This window comes from Oxyura jamaicensis, chromosome 9 (assembly GCF_011077185.1).
Source record: "Oxyura jamaicensis isolate SHBP4307 breed ruddy duck chromosome 9, BPBGC_Ojam_1.0, whole genome shotgun sequence".
Lineage (NCBI taxonomy): Eukaryota > Metazoa > Chordata > Aves > Anseriformes > Anatidae > Oxyura > Oxyura jamaicensis.
Window position 1 is genome coordinate 18132995 of NC_048901.1, and position 14013 is coordinate 18147007.

General features: G+C 41.4%; 1 long non-coding RNA gene across 1 annotated transcript in view; it reads right to left on the bottom strand.

Annotated features, from left to right (window-relative positions):
• LOC118171677 overlaps positions 1–14013 on the bottom strand; it is a 64823-nt gene that overhangs the window by 25260 nt on the left and 25550 nt on the right. The window contains exon 3 of the long non-coding RNA XR_004753314.1: positions 1051–1060. This is a non-coding gene — a long non-coding RNA (uncharacterized LOC118171677). The remainder of the gene's footprint in view (positions 1–1050; positions 1061–14013) is intronic.

A 14013-nucleotide genomic window follows, 5' to 3' on the forward strand; every position in this document is an offset into this window, starting at 1 on the left:
GGTGCAACCACAGCTCACTGGCACGGGCCAGCGCTGGCCAAAGTACTGGCCTATTTGAGTCTCAGGTCTATGTGTTGAAATTAAGATGGCCAGTATCTTACTTTGCTTGTTTCAGCAGCTCAAGAGACACATCCCAAATCTTCTGCTGAAATCAGGAGACTTTCCATCCACTCCAGCTCAAAGACTGCCCACGCTGCCTCGGGGCCAAGCACAGTACATGCCAATCTGTCCTACTTGTTCAAAGCACACATATTAAAAGGCACAATCTTGATGGTCATCAAGACTTGGTAGTCATCAACAAACTACCTGCTATGCCTTTTGCTTCTTCCTAGTTTTTGCTTGAGTTCAAATTTGGCTGAAGCTGATCCACAAAGAGCCTGAAAATCTCATAAATTTGGAAAAATACCTCTCTCCCCTTCCAGCACCGTGCCCACTCCTGCCAGCTTTATGATTTGACTGAACAACTCACGGCTCACAAAAGTGAAGGCCAAGCCATCAAAGCTGTTATTTTTCCACTTCATAATTCTCACATCATTTTGGGGGTTCCTAAGAGGCTGGCAGACATTTTCAACATCTGATGTTGGCAGCTCTGCATATTGCCCTAGCTGAACTCGCACGAACTCAATCATCCTCAGTTTAAAGGAATCTCTAAGTACATCCAATAAAACCTTCACATACAGACTGACTTTCATACCTTCCCTGATAAAAGACAGTGTTGCTCACAATCGGGCTGAAGTTAAACACTTTATTTGCACTGACTTAGAAAGTGAGAGCTACTTACTAAGACATAATATTCAGAAGGGAAATCAGTGGGAGAGCAGCTGGGGAAAAGTGTGCCGCTGGATGAATGACTAGTTTAGTCTAGTTCTTATAGCAAAGGAAAGTTATGCAAGAGAACGGATCCTACAGACACATTACAAAATACAAATAATGGTCAGTTAAAAATGAATAATTTCTTCAGTAGCTCCTATCACGGATTCCACTTTTCTGTCTAAACAGGAAAATCTTTCTGAAGTTCCAAGACTGGAAATTTGTCCAGTTCTTACAGACTGACGTCATTCTCTACAAAGCAAGATACTTGAATTTAAAATGCTGTATTTCTTAGCACTGGAAAGTCTTGGCTGTATTTTCATTCTAATTACTTTCAAAACCAGCTTTTGACTGTGCAGCAAATGAGATAGCTGGCATGTCAGAATAACACTGCAATGCTCCGTTACAGCCTTTTTGTGCTGGAAGGCGAGACAGTCACGGCATGCCGCAATATTCCCACTATTTTTAAAATGAGCAGTATTTCTACAGCTTTTGTAATAGACTGAAAGACTCTCCAGCTCTGCTTAGTATGACTTTGGATAGTTCTTCTGGTTTGGAATAGAAGTTTTTATAAGGAAACAACAGATAATTCAGAGCAAAAGACTTCTTTCTCTCTCCATAGTATTGCATGGCTTGCTTGATGCATGGGGCAAAATGCAAGTTTTAGACAGATTCCAGTGTCTTCATACCACGCAGTCAAATACTGGATGTCAGTGTCAAAGGGCTGTAGAGCTGAAACCAGCAGAAAAAGAACAAAAGTAGGCATCCTTCACACAGACGGTACTTGCAGAAGCATCCAAAGCAGAGCGCGTGTCCCTGGATGGGGTACGTCGCACTGCCCTGGGGGCACGAAGGCGCCCTGCGGCCAGGTGAGCCATCGGCAGCAGCACTTGCAGCCTGACACCAGCAAAATAGCCAGCAAAAAAATATTGCAGCTGATCAAAGGACCTAGCAGAAAGAAAGTAGGGTGGGGGAAATTGCCATTGCTTTCATGTTTGGATATAGTATCCAGATGCTGTACCAACACTTTCCAGTCCTTTGCACTTTCAAAAATATCTGCAGCCATTGGGCCAGGCTAATTTGTCTCAGGAAACGTGCTCAGCCCCTCTGTGGATAGGCTTTCAAGTGATTATTTTCAATTCACTTTTGCAAATGTGCATATACACTTCCCATGAATTATAATGACTTCCAGATATGGATTCAAAGATAGAGTCCATGACTAAAAGAGCCTTACAAATAACATACTGTGGTGGCTTAAGTGGTATATTATGCTTCTTCATAATTGCAAAACACTTTGGAAGAGGCTGTTAGTTTCTTGAACATTCCCCAGAAAACCTTCACAAATAATTATTGACTTGCAACTCTGTTGTTCTTGGGAGATGTTCAATATTCAAATTCTGATGTGCATTGATTGGAAATTCCAGTTATACAAAATGGATACTTGTATTCTGATTCTAAAGAAATTCAAAACTAGAGGTTTTTTTGCCATATTTTTATCAATTTAAAACTCACATTCTGCAGACTCCCTTTCAATATTTGTTTTATTCTTGCTCCTTCAAAGAATGTTTCTGTTGGTGAAATAATTTCTTAGCATATTTGTGAAAATGGAGCAAAAAACATGGTTGAGAAAAGTGGATTAATAATTCAAGTTCACATCTATGATTACAAATTTGCAATGCTCGTTTAACTTAGAATAACTTTTGCTAATATGGCACCAATGTGAGAATTCTCTGAAGTTGTTTATGTAGACCCTAAAATATTACCAGTGTAGTTATAGAGTGTACAACAATGTTCAAAGGCTCTCAGAGAGCACAGACTTAGAGAAGACACAAGAGGACACATATACAATATCAAACATAAAAAACAGTGTTTGCAGTGCTGAGAGGCATATATGGATTGCCCAGCCTTGAAGGAAGTCATCTTTTTGTACGGACACTGCCAGACTTGACTTTTATCGTGCTTCAGAAATCGTTCTAAAGAAATCAAAATCGTTTTGCCTGAAAGGGCATCACATGGCATTTGCAATATTTCCCTACAGCAGAGCACAGCAAGGGCTTACCTTGCAGGATTATTTGAACAGCCAGCAATTCATTGATTGCTCAGTGCTGTGAAGACAGAAGTGTTAGGTTAGTGCTTAATATTCTCACAACTTTTTTAATGATTATTTGTTCCACCATCGCATCTGCAGTGCCGCAGATCTAATAGAGGAATGCACCTTCTGGAGAGACTCCAGGGCACAGACTTTTTAAGAGCTAGACGCTGGCTTCATCTTTCAAGGCATGTGATGTGACTGCCATTTGTGGCTTCCCTTGAGATGTTTGCATGGGAAAGCCATCCCTCCCACTCCTCTGGAGGGATCTGTGCCCCTCTATGCCCCTGCATGTCTCTGAGAACTAGCAGCCCAGAATCACATGTGCCTTCAGGACTTGCTGCAAGGAAATTGCCAGGAAGGAGGACAAAACCCTGAACTGCCTTTTCGTTACAGGGTACCCTTGGTGTTGTTAAAACACCGTGTCGCCTTACCTGTTGCTGGTTTTGGCTTTTGCTTATTTTTTCTTTTTTTTTTTTTTTTTTTTAAAAGTCATTTTGAAAATATTTTCAAGCAACCTGAAACCACCAAAAATGCACTTGGTGAAATTCCATTCAGCTTCCATTTTTCACTGTCGGTGCATACTAGATTGGCAAAGTTAGCGAAACTTTGTACATTTGGTTCCTTTTTTTTAAAAAAAAAAAATTATTTTATTTATTGCATTTGTCAGTTGAGTTTCAAAATGATGAGCTGGAATCTGAACAAATTCCTTAGGCAGACTTAGGACCAGGCTATATAATAATTAAAAAATAAATAAATCATGATAACAGGAAAGGACAACCTTCAAGATAAATAACCTCTCTCAGAGGTGTAAATGGAGGAGTCACAATGACAGTGAAGATTAAGTCTAGATGAAGTTGAAGACCATTATTCTGAACAACTTAAACCTAATCATCGCAGCAGAGATACTTTGGAGAGAGAAAATAAATCACGGCATGGGATTGGGATTAATTGTTCTAATTTAGGAAGCAGCAGAGAGGAAGGGCTGATGGATGGGTTGTGCACACCTCTACTGGTCCCCATCACAACTCAGAGCAGACTTCACTGGGTGGTGGAATGAGAGGGCTACAGCTGTCAGCCTTTTTGGTACTTCTGTAATGGGTTGACTAGCAAGAAAGGTTTCTCTAAGGAGGCAAAGCTATACCACGCCTCTCTGACAGGGCAGGTCTCCAAAGCAACTGACTGATACCACCTCCAGCTCATCCTCAGTCTAGGCTCTGTACCAGTAGCAGGTCTTTCCATTCATTGCCAATGCTGCAAACCATAACACCCTGCTGTTCTAGACCCTTGGCTACAAGAAAAGTGTACCTTCCTAAGGTACAGTTATGTCCTTTTCACTTAGAAATGGCCCACAGGAATGATTAGGGAAGATTTTGAGACCAATTTCAGCTTCAGCCCCTCTGACATTCATTGGCTTCCAGCACTCACAGAGTTTTGCAAATGCAGCATTAAAGCTTTCCTGCCTCCTGTCGCTAGTTATTGCAGCCCTATGGGATATGGAAGGTAAGGGGCTGGGTTCTGTTTACCTGTCCAGTGCTATAAACCCACACATTTGGATGGCTTCAGCCTCCAGCATGGCCACAGGCAGCACATTGGAGACCTGGGTTTTACTGCTTCTCCATGACAAAAATAATTAACCCCTTCTTTCTTGAAGAATATCACATAAAGAACAGAGAACACTGACAAGGTTTTTTGAAAGGGCCAAGGACTGCAGATAGTAATGATGCCAGAGGACATTTGGCTTACACTAGGGAAGGTGAAGAAATAGTAACAGAGAGAAGGGAAACAAAAAGGAACGAGGACAGAGGAGTCTGGTGAATGCACCTGCTGCTACACCAGCCAGCACAGAACAAGTGTTTCATCTGTCCTACAGAATAGATGAAGGCAACAGAGACAGTAGGGAGTGGGGAGATGAAAGAGGCAGACTTGGCAGGAAGATGTCTGCGCACAGAGGGATGGAACTGCCTGCGCGCTGCTCTCCCTCACACCTTGTTCTCGTGCTGTGGCAGGGTTAGGAGGATAAAGGGTTAAGACAGGGGCTGCACTGCTTTAGAGCCCTTGCTCATGAAAGGGCCTCTGACCTACATGAATGATCCTTACTGGAAAAGAAGAGCAGGCTGAACTTCAAAACAAAAGACTCAAAAGAAGGTGAAATCTTAAATATTGGAAATAACAGAACAAATCATTTCAATTCTTCCATCCCCATCTTCTATTATCTGCAACTATATCCAATCATAATTTTGATTGTGTTAAAAATATGTTTTTGGTGAGAAAACTATTAATGTTAGCTTAACGTCATCCAGCTTCACATGGTACCTGTTTCTGTAGTGCTCAAGGAATATGTCAGTATGTACCAGCAAATACCGAACAGAGCAGATTGGTTAGATGAGGCATGGAGATTTGTGATTCCATTCCCCAGGTTTGCAGGAACGACAGAGCCGTAACCTTCCACTGCTGCGTGTAGAAGAAAATGCAGACGAGAAATGTGTAGGAAACTCCCTCTTACTTTCCACACTGCATTTCTGAGAAGAGCCTGAGAAAACACACACACTCCACCAAAGTGAAGGTTAAACTCCCCATGATTACACAGATTTATTTGGAGCTTGAAGGAAATGTAAGAGAGCATGATAATGAGTGCAGAGCCCTGTTAACAGACCCCAAGAGAGATTTTCCAAACCTGCAAGGAGCAGAAACAAAGCAGGAGCTGTATGCACACTAAGCTTAGGGTGGGTATGGCATATTTAAAAGGTTTTTCTTGGAAAGCTACATCTTCCACCTTGGGATTGAGCCCTGTAGAGGGTTCTGTAGCCCCCCTAATGTTTCCTCAGAGTGATAACACGACAGTCACTGCATGTCTACGGAACAGACTGGAGTGTGTGTTCTGACTTAACAGCCAGCCCTCAAAGGCAGGTAACCAGGCTGATGCAAACACACCAACAAAGCTGTGCACTCAAATAAGAGACAAAGCTGACACATACAGCAGAACGCTGCTGGATAGCAAAGAAATCAATTCTGCACACCCAGCGCTGAAATATGGCTCAAGCACAGCTAAGTTTTTTTGCTGCTATCTAATATACACAACCTAAAAACATCTCCACCAGTGCCATAGCTGGTTTTTGTAGGCGGATACACAACTCTGCACGTGTTGATGTTATATGACCCATCTATAATGACTGGCAAAAAGTTTAATCACAGGTTCCTGTTTTTCCTTACCGTCCTTCAAGATGCAGTTTGTTCCAACATGAGACTCCTGTTTTCCCCACCACTGTCTGCGAAATACACGTTTCTGGTTGCATCACAAATTGCTTTGCCAGCACAACTGAGCCCCACGTACCAACTCTGTATGCCCTAAGACCAGATCTTCTCCAGGCGGCCTTCAAAGTGATCCCTAAGTGACCACCTGCGCCTGGGGGCTCTGCTTTTATCCATACTGCAGGGCCCCTGTTCCCATTCCACGATTGCTCATCTGATATCCTTTAGGAGATGGCCACTCAAATATGTTTCCTTGGATGTGGTTCCCGACAACCTCAGCACATGGCAGTCATGTCTGGTAGGTGTCATTGGTTTAGGGTGAAATTCATTTTGTGCAGCAGCAGTTCATTAAAAGAATGTTTGTATACAACATTTCCTAACCACTTGTTATTAATATCTATTTATAGCGATGTTGTTTATACAAGTTTGAATTTGATTTTCTTCTGGCTAAAATTCTGAGGGAACAGTTATGCTCATGAAGAGTTTAACAGAGCTAGAGTTTCAAAAACAAAACAAAACAACAAAACAAAACTTTTTAGACATTCTTTTCATAGAACACGTAAAGGCTGCTGGATAAAAAATAAAGATAGTTTAGTAAGACAGCAAATAAATAATAGATGTCCTGCATAGAAGATTAGAGCTTTTCCTCTCTCAAACATGTTGGCCAAATGCAGAAAAGCAAACTCTAAGGAGACTGGGTCATAGTTAATTTGTCTGTCAAGGGAGCATATGAAATGATGAAACCACATTTTCACCCTCCATAAAAAAGCGCAGGAAGGATATTTACTTTGCATGTATAAATAACACATTTTATTGTTCTATTTTAGCATTTCTTTTCCTCAGACCACCTCCAAGAAGGTTTCCATAGAAACTTAAGAAGGAAAACAAAGAGGAATATAATTTTTGCTCAGCTTATATTGGTTTCAAATACCACTGCACTTACATCAGCAATTTGTCTCTGCATACAATTTTATCAGCTGAAAATCCAAGTGTTGTTGATTAAAACAGCAATTTTGATTTAGCCCAGCTATCAAAAACACTGCTTGCAATTCAGTTTAAGACTTCTCTAAGTTATGGCATTTTAGAACATTAAAGATGAGCAATTTTTGAAACACCTATAATGAGCTCTATCAAATTAAAATCTGCTTTGGAACCAGTACAGTCCTCCGTTCTCTCTTTTCTTCCCTGGTGCTGATGTAAGGTACTGTAGTCAATATAGTAAATCTTTAAACAGGTTTCAAATATGAATCTTTCCCCTTTTCTTGACCTGTTTCATACTGGTAATTATCATAATGATTTCTTGAGAGAGCCTGATCTCTGATCCTTCCAAGGGATGTGAGTTGGCCACTTGCTGAGAGTGATGCAAAGCCTGTGATAGCACTGGCACACATTTTTTGCAACTTCAGTGTCTTGATTTCTTTCCTTAGGTTTTTCTTCATTGCACACTGCTTTTCCTGTTCTCTGACATTTCAAAGTCTTTTCACCAAAGACGGAAAACAAATAAAATATAAAGAAATCAAGACAATTTAAAAGATTCCCAAAGGCTTCAAGGATGCAGTCTCTTTTCTGCATGCAGCTACTTATTACTGTTGTTCACTTCTGACTCATTTATACATGCCTGAAACCATTTTAGGAGAACCAGTCCAACATCAACTGAATGCTGTTTTCTGAGGAGAAGGCTCATGCTGAGATGCCTGGAAGATTATAAATCTGAGCTAGAGGAACACATAAGTAGTTTCACTCAGAGACCCCATTCTTTAGGGAAGCTGCAAATTAGCAAACCCTTTCAGGATTCCAATTTTGATACAATTTCTTCCTGCTTATAGAAGCTGAAACCCGCTGACCTCTCACACTGTTTTTCCTAAACACCAGTTGTTGGAAGACAAAGTTGTCCTGGAGGCATGAATCTAGCTTTTACTTTTATTCAGTTCTAGCTTTGCTTTTCACAAAGAATAAGAACAAATCTGTTGCAGTACTAGGATAAAAGAACAAGCGTTTTCAGTTTTGGTGCCCAGGATCTGTTATTCCCACTGCATTATCGGTTCTGGGTGAAAGAGCGCTATTTATGCCCATACAGCTACACAAACTCCTGCAGGCAGAACGGGTGATGATGAAATTGTACGTTCCCTTCTTAATTCAGAGGGATCAGCATAGATGGCCTACGAATTGAGGCTTGTTCTCTTAGTTTGTTTCTTACCACAGTTGCTTTGGGGATGGCAGATTTTTCTTCTGTTCTGCTTTAATCAAAAGCTTTTCTTTCAGAAGAAAGAAAAGATGACAGAACCCTCCCTGAAAAGCAAGCACACGGGACTAAACCTTTCCCAGGAGCTCTTCTCCCTTTTCTCAACTCACACACAGCAGGATGCAGGTAACAATAGAGAGCAAACAGCAACATAATAACCAACAAAGTCATTTGCTGGGGACTTTGAAGCTTGGACTCTAAATTCTAACCTTGTTCTAAGGTTGGATACCATATCGCTTTCATAGTAGAGCGAGTGGTTTCAGATTTCCTTGCATGTGTTTATTTTTAGGCCAGGTCTGCTAATGAGCCCAAAGTAAGTGGAAAAAATCCCCCTGGTGAAATGATGTAACAAATATGAGCCCTGAGCTTGTGCCCAACAATGGTTAACAATTTTGGCACTTGAATGACGGCCAGAACGGGCTGAGTTTCTGTTCCAGCCATTTTAAAAAAAGAAACACGTTGGCCTATCTTTCCTCATTCTCCGATAGTGAAATGTAAAAATAGAACTATGCACTCCAGAGGGCTCCAAGGGCTCCTTTCATTAATGTGAAAAATCCATCATTTATAGCTCTGCACCGTGAATAGGTTTGGAAGACATTTAATCACTAGTAAAAACGCCACCACCCCAAGCCCACTCCTGCGGCCGTATATATAGCTCAGAGCTATTCATCTGGGCTCGTGGGGAACTGCTCGAGTGTCCCATATATTCTCCATAGTGAATGAGAGTAAAGGAACATGTAGTGAGAACTGCTAGTCCAGAATACAACTGACACTGAAAATCCATAAATAATTACTTGGAAGGGTAGGCAAATGATAGAGCTTGCTTACTAAATATAATATATTTTGCCTGAGTAGTTTCCAGCGAGGATCCAATCATACTTCAGATCTCTGTCGCACTTCTTGGCATGATATATGGCAAATGGAAAAGCAGCTAGAAGAAAATCCGTCCCGGTGTTATGGACTGGAAGGTTTGTATCCCAAGGACTAATCTGTATTAAACTTGAGATCCTTCCACTACAAGATCTGAAAGTTCTGCATAGTTTTGTGCTTTCCAGTTACAAGCTGAGGCAGACAGGATAAGGTTTTGCTGTAAGATTTTTCTGATTTGAAATGTTCTGTGTGTAACCACAGGGAGCATAAATAGGTTACGCTACCTATTTGTTGGAAACACATATACAGGGTTCTACTCTTATGGAAACACAGTTTAGATTCCTAAAAGTATTTCCAGTGGTCTGCTGTCTCTTTACACTGCAATTAAATGATGGATTTAGATGCTGGTGAGATCTCCATGTTTCTCTTGGCTTTCAGCAGTGGTTTGCAGTACCAAGCCACCACAGATTCTCAAAAAACTGCTTCATTTTAACAACAGCATTTTTATTAATATCAAAGTTCTGGTTTAAAGACTTGTATCACTGAAATGCTAGGTACTGATTTAGAAAATGATGACCGTGATATGGAAAGTTTGTACTTCCTGAGATTGAGAGAGAACAGAGCAGTTAGTGCACACACACTCTTTTAAAGACAGAGACACATTTTACAGGCTTTCCACTTCTGACAGCACCAAGCAAAGTTTCTCAGATTTGACAATATATAAATCTACTCTTAGACCTCCTAAAACTAAATCAGAAACACTGTTAGTGCATGAGAAACAGCAGACATGGAGTAGTCTCTTACTGCCTTTTATAATTGTTGATAAAATCTTGTCTTGCTCCTTTTGCAGTGGTGGGGTCTGTGTTGGATCTGGTACTGTCTGCCCGTGGTGCCCCAGCTCCACCTGGCTCCAGCACAAGCTGTCCTTCAGCACACAGGATGAATGCCCACTTCAGCTCAGTGCCGTGCACCAGTTTTCATTTGGTGGAGAAATGCCTGCATGTGATTTCTACCCGATTTGCACTGTTGCTTCTATTAATAACTGCCATCTTGATTTCAGATGAAGAAAACTGGCACACATACTGGCTGATCTGGTTTCTGTGAATCCTCTTTTTCCATATTCAAGCAAGGCAGGGAGCCTGAGAGCGGAGAGAGCCCTTTGCTGGCAGCACCATGCTCGTGAGGCAGAACAACCCCACAGCCTCAGCGAAACTGACAGTCATCCATCCCTGTACCGCCCCACTGCTATCTCCCACGTGTCAAAGACACTCGGGGAAAGAAGCTGAATTAAAGAAGAGGTGCCAATTTAAGGCAAATTAGGTAGAAAAGCTATACGAACTGGATGGACTTTCTGTCAGAAATAAAGGTGGCATAACTTGGTTTCATTAATTCATTTCAAAGTGAATTAAACTGAAGCAAATTGAGGCCATTTAAATTCTGCCTGAGTATATGGTTTCACTAATGCATTTCAAATCTAAATTCATTTGGGTTAATTTTATTGAACATCCCTGAGTAGACAAGAGAAGATATAATCCAGCTTTAAGCATCTGTCCCTGGATTTGGGGATTTATGCATTCTATTCAATTTCGTCTTCTTTCTTTTATATATCTACCATTGCTATTTGAATTTCAAGATAAGTGTCCCATAGGGTACTGCGAGTTTTTTTTCCTTTCAGAGAGAACCATCTGGAGAAAAACAGCAATATTGCCAACCACTAGCATTAAAATTGTGAGTCAGGCCTTAAAAAATCATGAGATTTATTTAAAAGCGTGAATCTTTCCCCCACAAATGTATTTACATTTTTAGTGTGTCTCTGATATTTTAGATGTACTCCAACCACATTTGCAAACTGCAATACAGGAAAAGCTGGCTTGCCTACTAACAGCTGGACTGCAACAGCCACAGCTTTAATAAAAACACCAAATATCAGGAGCCCCATAATGGAATCCTGAGAATGGAAATTGTAGAAGTCAGGAGCCCTGGCAGGACGATAACTGCTTATACTTGGGATCAATATAAATGAACCTCTTCAGTGGGAGGCTGGCAATCCAGAGGCAGCTAAGCTTGAATCCTGCACTTGTTTAGCTCTGATCCCAGTACGGAAATGATCCCTTTTCTCCTCAGTGCTAGCACAGAGCTGCAATCCTGCTTGCTAGAAGAGGATGTCAGTGAAAGGTAATGCTTGGTTGCTTTGCTCAACTCTGATCAAATGACCTTGACCTACTCCTCTGACATATCAAATTTGTCTGTCTGGTATCTAGATTTTCTCCAGAATACCTCTATTAGAGGTGTTTTAATCTAGCATTGACTTTGAAGCTTTTATTTCTTAATTCCAGTTCAGAATACACGTCTCTCTAACAGAGACTAACAGAAACCTCACCGTATCGAGCGCTCTGCAGCCAAGTCAAGCAGGCCAGAGATTCCCTTGAGGGACTTATGAAAAAATACCAACAGCTGCTTCAGGCCGCAGGAGTTTCCTCAGAAGAAAACTTTAGAACAAGTTAATGCAAAGAGGGAATATTTCTGACTCACTCTTTTCTTCATTCACTAGATGCTCTTTCACTTCATGCATTCACGGATTCTGTAGTTGAGACATGAGGGACACAGCAGAGATGTCTTTCCACAGGAGCTGAGCTCAGTCAGAGCTTGTGTGGTTTGGCTAAAGAAGGGATTCTTGGGAATCTATGACACTTGGTCCAAAGTGCCTGGAAGCAAAGCAGCTCCAACAGATTTAGTCCCACAGGTGATGAGGTCTGAGCCAAGCCTCCAGAGGAGCCTTCTCATGGGGATCTCTCCCAGCCTCCAGCACAGGACCTGAGCTGCTCAGGCACTGCAGGGGTGGAAGAGAGGAGAGAAGAGCTCCTTTCCGCTCAGTCTACACTTTCTGCAAGTATGACAGCATCAAACCTCAAGCCCACTCATCAGTACAGATGGGTTTGAGAGTCAAAGGGATTTTTTTCTCTAGCCCCACTTGAAAGAATTATTATTTTTTTCTAGCTTGTGCTTGCTGAATGCATTAGCAGCCCTTTAGTGTTTGGCACTGCATGGGAGCTTTATACTACATACAATACAGGTTACATAAGAATAATTACTGGCCTGCATGCTGAGATACTTGATGAAGGACATGTCTACATCTTTTTCTTTTTTTTTTTTTTTCAGGCATAGATATACCATAAACAAAGACCATTAATTATAAAGCAGCTCCCTGGAGCAATGGAAATTACTCGAGGAGTAAGAATGATTGAAGAATGATTGCTCTGTGCAGGCCATGTCTAACCAAGATGCAATTTGCTTCCCTTTGCATCATTCACATCTGTTTTCCTATACTACCTCTCCTGTATTTTACTGACTTTTTATAGCAAACCTCAGTAGAGAAGGCTCAATGAGATCCATATCCGTTCCTCACAAGATGTGTACAAAGTGCAGTAATTTTTTTATTTTTTTTTTTGCGGTGTATTTAAAGACATTACCACAGCCCAGGGTTACAAAGGGGCATTTCTGAATACAAAAGCCAGGTCAGGATTTTAATTCAGACATATATAATCCTTCTTTACCCCACCAATAATCAACTACACTGTAGACAGAGTAGCAGCTCTTATGTTTCCGTCAGACTGTTTTTGCAGGGAAGCTTTTATTTCAATATGAACATTATAAATAAATTACTTGAGGGCAAATGAATGGAAAGCATATCAAATATGATTATTACTACCAAACAACATCTTTACTGGGCAGATTCCCCTGTCTACAAGATTGCCTCATGACCATTCAGGCTGGAGCGATGGGGCAGCCTGTCTCTGTGTGAACTTCATGATCCAGAAAGGCCTGCCTCTCGGTAAGCAGGGGGTATATTACAAAAATCCTGACATTTCTTCAGATTCACGGTTCCCATGACCTCCATGACAAACCCACAGTGTAAACCTCATACTGAATTAATATTTACCCAGGGCATTTCAAAGATAGTCCAGGCATTGTAAGCATAAGTGCTGGGCTCTAGCAGATAGCTATTTACACTTCTCTTGCAGTCACCCCTGGGACACATCCCCTGACTCCACAGACATGACTGAGACTTTCTATCCATATGAAAATTCTGCCATCTGGGAAAGCATTCAAGAATCCAATCAAACGAAAAAGTCAGCGGTGATAATGGCCATTTACACATCGGACTACCTCAAAAGACAAAGTGACTATGTCCTGACCACAGCACCACGTACAACCTCTGTAGCTTTCCCCTCCAGTTTTGAACGTCCAGTTGTGCTGCATCCTGTCCTAAGCTGCCGGGTGGTATCGCAGTGCAGGCTTCAGCACTTGCCGTATTCTGCTGCTGCAAAGAATGAAGTCATCCCAGATGGTATGCAACGATATATTTGCTTATAACGTGACTCATGATTTGGAACCATAAAAATATTTATTTATTTTTGTACACTATATATTGCTGTGGTACATCAAACCGTTCTGCACTCTCTCTTATGTGGGTTGTAGAAGTAGCACCATGTTGAGGACATCGCCCCCAACATGTCTTGTACCTCTCAATCCTTCTCAGGCTGGGAGGGAGCAACCCGAGCAGGCAGCTGCTCTCGGCAGCCTTGCTCCATGCTACTCACTGAAAATGAGAACTGAGAAGTCCTTTCCATAAACACTGCGCCAAAGCACAGAACAAATTATTTGATCCAAGCTTTGGTTTATATCCTGCTTAGAACTCAGCCCCAAATTGGTTTAGTAGTTCAGGAACCCTGAAGAGGAAAAGTAAATT